Below are 13,305 nucleotides of genomic sequence, written 5' to 3' on the forward strand. Positions count from 1 at the left end.
TTCCACATAACACTCAGTGCTCATCCCCAAAGTGCCCTCCTCCATGCCCATTCCCCCCTCCCCCCCACATCCATCAGTCCTCAGTGTTTTGTTTTGTTTTTTTTAATATTTTTATTTATTTCTAGGAGAGAGACAGCGTGAGCGGGGGAGGGTCAGAGAGAGAGGGAGTCACAGACTGAAACAGGCCCCAGGCTCTGAGCTGGCAGTCAGCACAGAGCCCGACGCGGGGCTCGAACCCACGAACCGCGAGATCATGACCTAAGCGAAAGTCGGACGCTTAACCGACTAAGCCACCCAGGCGCCCCACTCTCCGAGTGATTCTTAAGCGCAGGCTAAGTAGGAAAACCTCTGTAGTCGGGTCTCAGTGATGAAGCACTGCTAAGAAGGGGCCAGCAGCGTGTGTCGATGGTGGTTTATTCAGCTCCACACTTTGTGAATCAACCCTACCCTCCTTCAGACTGTCCTCTCAGGATGGACAGGTCAGTTGCAGGACTTTGGGGTACAGGCTGGTGATCTCAGATCCCCTCTCATTTAACCATAATCACTAGCCCAGGTCACAAAGGACTGGCTCCAACAGATTCCCTTTGGCGAGTAACAGCGCGAGGAAAGGGAGGTTCTCTGGCTTCAAAGCTGTCCCTGAGATGGCTGAGGTCTTGTCCTAAGTTCGGTTACTCCACACACCACGTAATCAAAGCTCCTTGTTCTGCAGATGAAGGAAACGAAAGAGAAGACACTTTTCCACTGTCACAAAGCCACTGCAGAGCAGGGTTGAGTGAGGCTCCAGCCTCAGCTATACAGATAGTGAATTTTAGCTACAGCCCTCAAATGCCCAGAATATTTTCTAATTTACTACTGTTACAGGGAAGCTAAATGGTCCACATTCAAGTACAGATGGGAGAATCTGACTTTCTTTAAGTTTTTAATGTTTATTTTTGAGGCAGGGAGGGGCAGAGAGGGGGGAAACAGAATCCGAAGTAGGCTCCAGGCTCCACGCTGTCAGTGCAGAGCTGGACGCAAGACTGGAACTCACAAACCCCGTGATCATGATCTGAGCTGAAGTCAGACATTTAACTGACTGAGCCATCCAGGCGCTCCTGCTTTTTTTTTTTATGTTTATTTTTATTTTATTTTATTTTTTTGAGAGAGAGAGAGTGGAGAATTGGCCAACAGAGGGGGACAGAGAATCCAAAGCAGGCTCTGCACTGATAGCAGCGAGGTGGGGCTCAAACTCACAAGAACCGTGAGATCATGACCCCAGCCCAAATCAAAAGTCAGACACTTAACCAACTGAGCCACTCAGGCACCCGTGGAAAATCTGCTTTTTATGGTGAATTCATTTCCAGGGATTATCTCCCTTTGTAAATCGAGTTTCATTGCTGTAAAGTGTTCACACAAGAATTCCTATGAGGACCAGTTCCCTCAGCCCATCTCAAATGGGACTCTGCTGCCCAGAAGTCAGTTCAGGCTCCCTTTGTCAGGCACCAGCCCAAGGGACAGACTCTGAACTCTGGATGTATGTTCCAGGCTATAGGACAGCATGTAAGCTAAGAAGTAATCCAGTCCCCAGGAGATCTCTGGCCTTCCTTCTTCCTTTTTCCAAACTCCAAGTTTTCCATCTAAAAATCAGGCTACCTTATTACTCCAGAAGAGAGAATGCTAAATGCACTTTGTGATGTCCAACTTAATACTCAAAAAGAACTTGTTTTAATGTTATAGAGCTAGAATTTGGTGCAAAATTGTAATAAGGATAATGGATGAGATTTTGATTTGACAGGCTTTCAGGACAATTCCTTAAGTTCCTGATCTTGAACATTAAATCCTCCTCCATGACTGGAATAAAGTAGGTTCTGTCAACACCATAAAGAAAAGCCTGTGTGTTCAGTGACCCAAATTCTTGCACCGCCATTTAGAGAGGAGAGCACTTTGAAAGCCCAAGGGGCCGAAGGACTCAAATCTTAAATTTTATACTAGCAACAGCAGAGTCAGGAAAAAGAAGGTATGATGAGACCAGAACCAATTTTCCAAAGTGATAAGGGTTGCGGGGCGGGGGGAGAATTGAAGCAAATGAAGCATTGCAGTCAGCTACTGGGGTGGCTGTCTGAGAAAGGACACTTTCCCACTCCCTCCCCTGATCCTCTCTGCGCAGGGATAGGGAGAGATTAGGACCCTCAGAAACGTTTGCAGGCTCTGAAAGTAGAGAGAATCTATGCCTTGATCTGTGAGAAAGGTCTCAAGTCTTTCCTGATGAGAAAACATGGGATCAGTCAAGTAGAAATGGCTGCTAGGTGTGCCGAGGTGTGTGGGCCTGTAAGTGTCTCAGGCTCATGTCTAATGTGTATGGATCCCAGAGAGCATCTAAATATGTCCCGAAGCCCTAAAGCAGCATGGAAGCTGCTTGAAGAGGGATAGACGACCAGGAAGACACTTGTGGGATGTAATCAAGGGAACCTGGATGAACTAGGTGAACATACACTGACCAAGCCAGAAGCTCTGGCACAAATCCAGCCATCTGTGAGCACAGCAGAAATCAAGGATGGTATCTCACAACCAGCGAGGCGGGGGTGGGGGGTGCCTGCCTCCCTGAGCAGTGGAGGAAGGCAGATGATGACCCATGACCAGACAACCTCCGGCCCCCTCCCCTCTCACTCCATGCCATGACCACATCAGTTCTGCAGACGAAGCTCTGACCCTAGATAGCAGAAGAGGGACAGAACCCTCAATTTGACTGTGTATCCCTGAAATGAGTGAATGACCATATACTCACTTGACTTACCGTGCCAGGAAGAGACCAGATTACATTCTTACTACCAAATGGAATAGTTAGAATATAAGAAAATGAAAGACCTATCATTTTGGCACACTCACGTTTTCTGATCTTAAAATCCCATCTGTCCACAAGTGCAGAGGGATCATGCAGATCTGCTGCTGCCCACTTGTTGCTCACATCCTGTGGTATCTGAGCGGGACAGGTGGCTTCCCCTTTCAAGCCTCAGTCTTCTTGTCTGTAGAATGGGGCTTATAGCGGTACCTACCTCACAGGATTTTTGAGAACATGAATTATTTGAGTCACCAGAGGGCCAAACTGAATAGAGTGACAATACCAAGTCTTAGCAAGGACACGGAACCATTGAAACTCTCACATGTTGCTGGTGGGAGTCCAAATCGGTACCCCAGAAAGTTGGCAGGATCTACTAAAGTTAAACATACATATACCAAGTGGGTCACCAATTCCAATTATGGACGAATACCCAACAGGAATACATTCTACTGTCCACCAAAAACATGTTTAAGAATGTTCATGGTGGGGGCGCCTGGGTGGCTCAGTCGGTTAAGTGTTCATCTTTGGCTCAGGTCTGATCTCACCGTTTGTGACAGTTGGGCTCTGTGCTGACAGCTCAGAGTCTGGAGCCTGCTTCGGATTCTGTGTCTCCCCTACTCTCTCGCCCTTCCCCACTTGCACTCTGTCTCTCTCTCTCTCAAAAATAAACATTACAAATTTTTTTAAAAAGAATATTCACAGCAACTTTGAACAAAGCTAGAAAATAACAAATCCACCAAATGTAAACGAAAAAATAACTTTGTATATTCACAAAATGGAATAATAGTAAGCAGAAATGAAAAAGAAACTACCAATGTCAACAAAACCATGGATGAATCTCACAGACATAATGAGCAAAGGAAGCAAGACACGGGAGTACTCACTGTATGAGCCCACTGAAATGAAGACCGAAACAGAGAAGAAAAAATAAACAATAACAACCCCAAAAAAACTAATTTAGAGAAGAGAACATAATAGTTACCTTTAGCAGATGAGGGAAGCCTCTGGGATGCTAGAAACCATCTTGATCCACGTGGTAGTTTGATGAGTGCGTGCATATATAAAAATTCACTGAGCTGGGGCACCTGGGTGGCTAGTCGTTTAAGCATCCAACTTCAGTTCAGGTCATGATCTCATGTTTCAAAAGTTCAAGCCCCGTGTCGGGCTGTGTGGACAGCCCAGAGCCTGGAGCCTGTTCAAATTCTGTGTCTCCCTCTCTCTCTGCCCCTCCCCTGCACATGCACTGTCACTCTCTCTTTCAAGAATAAACGTTAAAAATTTTTTTTTAACTCACTGAGCTATAATCGTATTTGTGTACTACATACAAGTAATATTTCAAGTTTTAAAAAAATGGGGGCAGGGATATAAAACATGACAGTGTATGTTGCCTGTTTAGCATGGTACCGGTGTCAATTCCCCAAGGAACTTTGAGCCCCTGTAGCCTCTCCTTGCTCATGGTTGCCCAACCCCTCACAGCCAAAGCTGGAGTAATGGAAGAGGCTGGGAAGGAGGTGGGAGATTGTTGTAAGGCCCCTGTGCCCAGGGATGACTTATCGGCCCAGGACCCAAGAGTCCAGCTGTGTCCTTGGACAAGGCTGAAGAAAGGGCCCCTCATCAGCTTCCTTGCTTCTCCCTCACCCAGCCAGGGCCGTGCCTCCACTGGAAGGCTACGGACCCATCCTCGGGAGGAAGTGCTACGGAAGCTCCAGGCAGAAGTGGCATCCACACCTAAATGGAAGAGGAGAGGACTTCCTGACTTCTATCTGTGCCCGACACCATCAGAGACCCAGGGGCCTAGGCTGGATTGAAGGCTTATCACACAGGAGTGGGCCTGCCCATGAAGCTGCCCCAGGCCACATAGCAGGAAGGTGGGCAGGCGGCATGGAACTTAGGTCTGGCTGACTCACTACAAAGTGAGTCCATGGGCTACCCTCTATTCCAGCCTCTCCCAGAGAGAAAGTTTATGGTGATATGTCGATACTCTCTGTGGGCTCAGAGTGGCTACACAGGGCCCAACAAAGTCAGGGACAGGGATGGAGTTGCCCTACAGTGTAGTCCTGGCAGGTCCCCAAGCACTGATGGGCTCTGGCCAGCAGATGGTGCCAGAGGGCCAGAAGCCATCCAAAGAGCATTTCCCTAAACCTGCCCCCTCACAGAGACCTTCAGAAGCTTCCTTCTCTTCTTATCAGGACCAAGAGTCCTATCTAGATCCCTGGTATGACCATCAGAGACTGAAGGCCAGAACAGCTTGATCACACACCCACAGTGTGACCCTGGAAGTAGTCTTCTGCCCTGTGGGCCACAGTGCCCCTCTGTGAAATCAAATTCATGCGCAAGTCCTGGCCACAGGGGCTGGGTAGGCTCACTCAAAAGCAGGGCAGTGCAGGCCATCAAGGGCTCTTTTATAGATGACAAAATCATGACAGGTATGACCTACTATCTCCCTCTATGTCCTCCTGATGGGAACCAGAAGACACCAGCACCAGTGTGGCATCTGGAGCCAGCACACTGGGGCAAAGACCACGAGAGGGCAATCCCTAGTCCACCCTGACAGCAGACTGCCCGTGGAGCTCCAGGCCAGGCCCTGAGATGCTGAACACTCCAAGAGCCAGACTCCCATCAATGAGGCAAGCGTGACTTTAATATCTCTTACAAACCAAGTGCTAGTTTGTGGCTAAATGCCTAGTTGGAAGGCCTGTCTGCCAAGGGGCCACTGATTGGCAAGGACATCCCCAGGAGAATCTCTTGAGTATAAACCCAACCCATGACCCATTAACTGGCCCACTCCATGGGCAGGCCCACTCCTGTGTGATAAGACTTCAATCCAGCCTAGGCCCCTGGGTCTCTGATGGTGTCGGGCACAGATAGAAGTCAGGAAGTCCTCTCCTCTTCCATTTAGGTGTGGATGCCACTTCTGCCTGGAGCTTCCGTAGCACTTCCTCCCGAGGATGGGTCCGTAGCCTTCCAGTGGAGGCATGGCCCTGGCTGGGTGAGGGAGAAGCAAGGAAGCTGATGAGTGACCCTAGTAGCCTCTCCACCCACCATGTCATAGGCAGTGGTAAACAAGATAGAAGAAGGACTTCAGTCTCAGGAGATAAGAGATGATAAGCACACACGAATAAGAAAATCGTAAGTAGATAAGTATTGTGAAGAAGATAAAAATTGATCTAGAAAGTGAAGTGGGGGGAGGCAGAGGCAGAAGTACATGTAAGCAGAAGCCAGCTGAGGAAGGCACCAGTCATGGAAATAAGTGGGACAGCTACTCAAGTAGAGCAAGTACAAAGGCTCTAAGATAAGAATGACCTTCATATGTTACAGGAACAGCAAGGCCAGCATCGTCAGTGCTTAATGGGGGGAGAGTGAAATGGAGGGAAGGCAGAGCAGGCAAGGACCAAAGCATGAAGAGCTTTGCACAGAAGACATCATAAGCAAGCTGGATTTTATTTGCACTTAGCAACCTCAGGGGATAGAGGGTGAGCAGCAAATGGCCTGATCTGATATAGAGTTTACAAAGATCACTCTGTGGGATGCCTGGGTGCCTCAGTTGGTTAAGTGTCCAACTTGGGCTCAGGTCATGATCTCGTGGTCCATGAGTTGAAGCCCCGCACTGGGCTCTGTGCTGACAGCTCAGAGCCTGGAGCCTGCTTCAGATTCTCTGTTTTCCCTCTCTCTATATACCATCCCTGCTCGCACTCCCTCCCCGCCCCCCTCAAAAATAAACATTAAAAGAAAAAAAAAAGAAAGATCACTCTGTGACTGTGGAGAATGTAGTTGGTGGGAAGAAAGAAAGTAGTAAGATCCTTCAGGAGGTTTGAATCAGGGCAGTGGCAGTGACGGTGAGCAGAAAAGATATATTTGGAGATACAGCTAATGGCTTACATGTGGAAGATAACTGCGTGCATTTATTTACCAAGACAGGGAACCCCACGAGTTTAGGTGGGAGGAGATCAGGGATTCAGTCTGAGACACATGTTAGATATCTGAGTCATGTCAAGGTGGCAGCTGAATATAGACCTCTGAAGCTCAGGGGAGAAAATGGGCTAAAGATACAAATTCGGGATTCTTCAGCATACAGATGGGACTAGATGAGATCACTTAGGTAGAAGAGAGACAGAGACACAGGATGGGAACAAGCACATCTAGTGTCATGGCAGACAAGGAAAGAAATTATTTCCAGGAAGTTGTTTTGGTCAATTGCTTCCTATGCTAAAAACTGGATTTTTAAAATGTAGGCTTTACAGCCAACATGGGGCTTGAACTCCCAACCCCAAGATCAAGAGCTGCATGCTATATCCACTGAGCCACCCAGGTGCTCCTAAAACCTGGAATTTATTATAGTCAGAAAAATGACAGGGCGGCTGGGTGGCTCAGTCATTTGAGCTTCCAACTTTGGCTCAGGTCGTGATCCACAATTTGTGGGTTTGAGCCCACTGACAGTTCAGAGCCTGGAGCGTACTTCAGATTCTGTGTCTCCCTCTCTCTGCCCCACCCCTGCTCACGCTCTCTGTCTTTCTCTCTCTCAAAAATAAACATTAAAATAAAAAAAGAAAAGAAAAAGGTCTACTGTACTTGGCAATGTAAAAATAGCCTCGATAAAGCCTGTTATTTAAGTGGAGCAATGTGTCAAGAAGATAATGTTAAGAGATAGAGAATAGATAACGGTTCTTTAAAGTTTGGCTAAGAAGGGGAGCACAGAAAAGGGGTACACACTTAAGAGTTTGTTTTCAGGAGTGAAGATACTGGAGCCATGCTTGCATGCTGTTGGGAATAATCCAGTTGAGGTCAACACTACATATACAGCTGCAGAAAGGTTGGTGGAGGTTGTGAGAAGAAGAAGAAAGTATAAATTGGCAAGGTCATCAGGGTTCTGGAGTTCAGGAGAGATGCTGGGAATCTGAGAAGATACCATGTGAATCAGTCCTCTTGAACTCTGAGAAGGAATCTCAGTAAGCAGAGGGGATTGTCCGGCAGTAACTGTAGTGGCTTTGACATGTGTATAGAGGAGTCCCTACCAGTACAGTTGCATCCATTTCTCTAGCCACGTCCTGCTGCTGACAGGCATCAGACTCTGGACATAAAATCCCAGCCTGGGCTACAATAGGTCCCCGTCTGACAGCTTCCCTCCTGCTGCCCTTGATCTCCTGCCCCCAGCAGGTGAAAGAAGGAATCTCTGGAGATGTCATGTGATGGCTAGTTTTGCTCTACAAACTACACTCTACTTTTCTCTTTTATTTTTTTAATGTTTACTTAATTTTGAGAGAGAGCAAGTGAGGGAGGAGTAGAATGAGATACACACACACACAACCTGAAACAGGCTCCAGGTTCTGAGCTGTTGGCACAGGGCCCAACACAGGGCTCAAACTCACAGACAGCGAGATCATGACCTGAGCCAAAGTCAGACGCCTAACCTCCTGAACCACCCAGGCGCCCCTCTACTTTTCTCTTTTAAAAGTAGCACGGTGTGAGGCGCCTGGGTGGCTCAGTTACTTACCCATCTGACTCTTGGTTTTGGCTCAGGTCATGATCTCACAAGGATCTCAGGTTTGTGAGTTTGAGCCTGGCGTGGGGGTCTGCACTGCCCAGGTACAGTATGCTTGGGATTCTCTCTCTCTTCGCCTCCCCTGCTCTTTCTCTCTCAAAATAAATAAACTTTTTTTTTTTTTTTAAAGAGTCTAATACAGACTGCTGAGGAACAGCTCCTTTTCATCCTTTGGGTCTGAGCTCAATGTCACGTCCTTACTAGCCCGATCAGTGCAGTGTTAAATTTATATTAAAATTCATATAAATTGAAACATTTAAAAGCCACATCAAAATATATTACTGCCATAGGCATAAGACTGTCCTGATTCATCAATTTGGTGAGTTATGGACAACCTGTGCATGTATGTGCAGGCTGTGGCTAAAAGTGTACCTCTTTTTACCCTCCTGCCTTATATACCCTGCTTTATTTCTCTTCGTAGCATGTTGTTCTTATCTGACTTCTGCATTTGTCTCTCAGGAACGTGAGCTTCCCAAGGGCAGACACTTGATGTTGCACATCTGTACAAGTGTATCTACTACCAGTGCTTTATAGCATCTGGCACGTCACAGGTACTCAGTAAGGAGGTGTTGAGTGTTTAAATCTACTTCCATTTGCCCTTTTAAAGGTTGTTGTATTTTAAAAGGTTCCCGGATGACAAGGAGAAGTGCTAATGAAGAAACCCAGGACAACACACCTAGGATCAGGAGCCTCACTATATCCTTGCACTTCTTCCCCACACACCACACTGTCTGTCTTATGAGGAAAGGACATAGCCCTGTGCCGCCATGAAAGTCAAAATGGCTCCAGAGCCCACTGAGGCCGTCGGTCACTTGTCTGACTCAAGGTACCTGTGATATACCACCTGCACCAGCCACGACTCACACTCTAACATTACTCCAACACCGTAACTACATCTTTTCTTGGGCTCATTTGCTATGCTACCCCAGATGGAAGCAGCCCCTTACCACACTCTGGCTGAGAACTAAGCCCTCTTGCTAGAATCACATACCCAGCCCCCACACTCTTGTTTTCCGCCTTTCTTCCTGTGCTTTTTGTTGATTTATGACTACTTCCGATCTCCCCCTCAAACAAATATTTCCACCCTTTGCTTCAGGACTTGGAAAGCCTTGCAATTCTCTCACAAACAGGAGCATCAATTCAGCACAAGACTTGTAATGTTCGGAGTCAGCAGGCCCCAGAGTCATAAAGACTGGTTCCTGCTGACCCAAGACACCAAGCAACAGATGGACTTGGGACTGGGGTCTGAGTCACTTCATCCAGCTACCACCTCTGCCACTGTCCTATCAGGAAGTTGGATGAGAGCCACAGCAGATCTTTACAGCCTGGTTCCTGCAAGGTTGGTGAGGGTGGGAAAGGCTTTTGGGGTTTGAGAACTGAAATGCTTACATCCTAGACAAATCAAGACAAGTGGTCACTCTGTTGAGCTGTGCCCAACCATGACCACACATGAACCTTACTTTTGCCGACCTATTTAACATTAAGCTACTCCAGGGTCCCAGCATACTTTTCACCAACTCACTACTAGTTACTTGTCAAATAGTGGTTGTCACAATACTCAAGTTGTTAAACTTTAAAAAGCAATGTACAAGAGGGTCTGCTATTATGTTCTAAAAGGGGGAGGAGTGATACACACACAACCTAAGTTGCTCCCAAACGAGGCAATTTAAATTACATAATGATTATGAGATGTGACGACCATTCTACAAACAGGTAGGCTTGTATATGCCAGTACGTATGACTGTGAAGGTACCCACAAACCATTAATAGTAACAGAAGAGTAAGGTTTAAGGAGACCCTTTTTTTCTCTCTCTCTGCCCCCCTCCCTGCTCACACTCACTTTCTCAAAAATAAACATTTAAAGAGACTTTTTTGTATACATCTCTGTTGCACTGAGTTTACAAGCATGTATTTTATAGTAACAGTAGAAAAGATTTAAAATTTTTTTTAAATGTTTATTTATTTTTGAGAGACAGGGACAGAGCATGAGCTGGGGAGGGACAGAGAGAGACGGAGACACAGAATCCCAAGCGTTCCAGGCTCCGAGCTGTCGGCACAGAGCCTGATGCAAGGCTTGAGCCCACAGATTATGAGATCATGAACTGAACCAAAGTTGGACACTTAACCAACTGAGCCACACAGGCATCCCAGAAAAGTACAATTTAAAAAAAAAAGACTGGGCACCCATAAGATCAGAGGTGGGTAGTATTTGTGGCGTCAAGTCCTTTCTATCCAAATTTGTAGATGGTTAAGTGGGTGCCACGAGACCAGACAGAAAGTAATTTGGTCTTGGCTTCTGGCTCCCCTGAGACAACAAAGTAAGAGTCTTCAGAAACATGAGGAAATGGTCAAGTGATGAAGGGCTAGCACTTCCACTTACCAACCTTGTTAAAAACCCAAGCAGTTGATTAGTTCCCACAATCTTGCACAGAACACCTGAAGTTTATTAAAGAGTCTGAAAAATCAAGGGGCGCCTGGGTGGCTCAGTCAGTTGAGTTTCCAACTTTGGCTCAGGTCATGATCTGTTTGTGGATTTGAGCCCCACGTCAGGCTCTGTGCTGACAGCTCAGAACCTGGAGTCTGCTTCGGATTCTGTGTCTCCCTCTCTCTCTCTGCCCCTCCCCTGTTCGTGCTCTGTCTCAAAAATGAACATTAAAATAATTTTTTTAAGAGTCTGAAAAATTAAGGTCATTCCTCTGCTATAAGAATGCCCACAAATCAACTGGGCTTTCAGGGAGAAAATGAGGCAATTCTTTCACATAGATGTAATGGGACACAGTGGGGTGGGTAGGAGAGTAGGGTGAATTGGCAGAGCACAGTGAATATTTAGTGCAGTGAAAATCCACTGTATACTGTAATGGCATATGGTAACTGTAATATGTCATTATACATGTGCCCAAACCTATAGGATATATAACACCAAGAGTTAACCCTAATGTAATCTATGAACTCTGGGTGATTATGTCCATGTAAGGTTCATCAACTTTTTAATTTTTTTAAAGTAATCTCTACACCCAATGTGGGGCTTGAATTCATGACCCCAAAATCAAGCGTTGCATGCTCTTCCAACTGAACCAGACAGGTACCTCAGCTTCACCAATTTCAACAAATCTATCATTCTGGCGGGACGTATTGGTAATAGAGGTCATGCTTATGTAGGGACAGGCTGGGCAATCTCTGTACCTTCTTCTCAATTTTGTTGTGAACCCCAAACTTCTCTGCAAGTCTTGAAAACTGGGGATGAGATGTCCTAATCCATATATACACCTCCTTAAAAGAAACCATGGGTGTTCCTTTCTGTTTTAAATACATTTGTCCATTCAAGACCAAAGTGAAAGTTCCTTTACGGTCAAAGATAATAGGCTGTGGTGTGAGATGCTGAACTGAAAATCATTTTCTCGATCACTCTCAGGTCTCTTATTTGTTTATTATTTTTTAGACAGAGTGTGCAGCAGAGAAGCAGAGGGAGAGAGGGCGGCTCTCATTCTCAAGCAGGCTCTAGTGTCAGCATGGAGCCTGATGCAGGGCTTGAAAGTAGGAACCGAGAAATCATGACCTGAGCTGAAATCAAGAGTCAGACACCTGACCTACTAAGCCCCCCAGGCACCCCCTGAGCTCTCTTTCAAAATCTAGTTCATATAAATGTCCTTGAGACACACAAATAAAGTCATTTCATGAGCTCCAGGGATGCAATGACCAGGATACTTGACTTTGGTCACCCTTAAGAGAGCCAGAGTGCAACCCTCCCTCACCATTTCCCAAAAGGCCAGCCACATTCTCAGCTTCTAAAGCAGGGGTCAGGCACACACAACTCATTTTCTCTGGAACCAAAAGCTGTGTAGGGTTCTGCTTACCCTTCAAAGGCCACTAAATACTCATCTCAGCAAAGGAAACTCTAATGCTTTCTCTAAGTCTGGAACTCTGGGGTCAGATAGCCTTAACAGCTTTACCTTCTCAGCCCTTATAAACTGACGAGATAATAATCCATATAAAATGCCTGGCACATGGGAAATTCTCAGTGTTAGACATTACTCACCATTAGCTATGTCTGCCATTTCAAAGGCTGAACATCCAATACCTACTGCTCTTCTAAGTCAGTAGGTATTCAAATGCACTTTACATTAAGTAATGGTCATTCTAGCACTTTTACTCTCCTCATTCACAGATGCTGAGAGCATCACAACGCTAACCTAGTTCAGAATGTCAGCTGTTTTTAGGATTGTAACACAAAAATGATATATTTCAGAAGCCACAAGTCACTCATTTACCCTGCACTTTCTTAATACGTGTTTTTGTTGTTATTTAAAGAGAGAGAACAAGGAACAAGTGAGGAAGGGGCAGGAAGAGCCGGACAGAGAATCCAAAGCAGGCTCTGCAGTGACAGCAGAGAACCCAATGTGGGGTCTGAACCCATGAACCGTGAGATCATGACCTGAGCTGGTCCAACACTCAATCGAGTCACCCAGGTATGCCCTCTGGCCCTACTTTTGAAATCCTGGTTCATGATATCTAGAGTTATTTTTCCTAGGACGTGAGGTGAAATTGGAAACACCCAAAGACTGTAACACAATCAAGATTATTTTTAAAAAATTCTTAGAAGTAAACTCTATACTCAACTTGGGGCCCAAACTTACAACCCAAGATCAAGTCACATGCTCTACTGAATGAGCCAGGCAGGTGTCCTTCAAGATTCTTTTTTTTTTTTTTAATGTTTATTTTGTTTGAGAGAGAGTGAGAGAAGGTGAGGGGCAGAGAGAGAGACACAGAATCTGAAGCAGGCTCCAGACTCTGAGCAGAGCCTGACATGAGACTTCAACTCGTGAACCATCAGATTGCGACCTGAGCTGAAGTTGGATGCTTAACTGAGCCACCCAGGTGCCCCTCAAGATTCTTTTTTAAGGAGGCACCTGGGTGGCTCAGTCAGTTGAACGTCAGACTTCAGCTCAGG

This window comes from Crocuta crocuta, unplaced genomic scaffold (assembly GCF_008692635.1).
Source record: "Crocuta crocuta isolate KB4526 unplaced genomic scaffold, BGI_CrCroc_1.0 scaffold64, whole genome shotgun sequence".
In the NCBI taxonomy this organism is placed as follows: domain Eukaryota; kingdom Metazoa; phylum Chordata; class Mammalia; order Carnivora; family Hyaenidae; genus Crocuta; species Crocuta crocuta.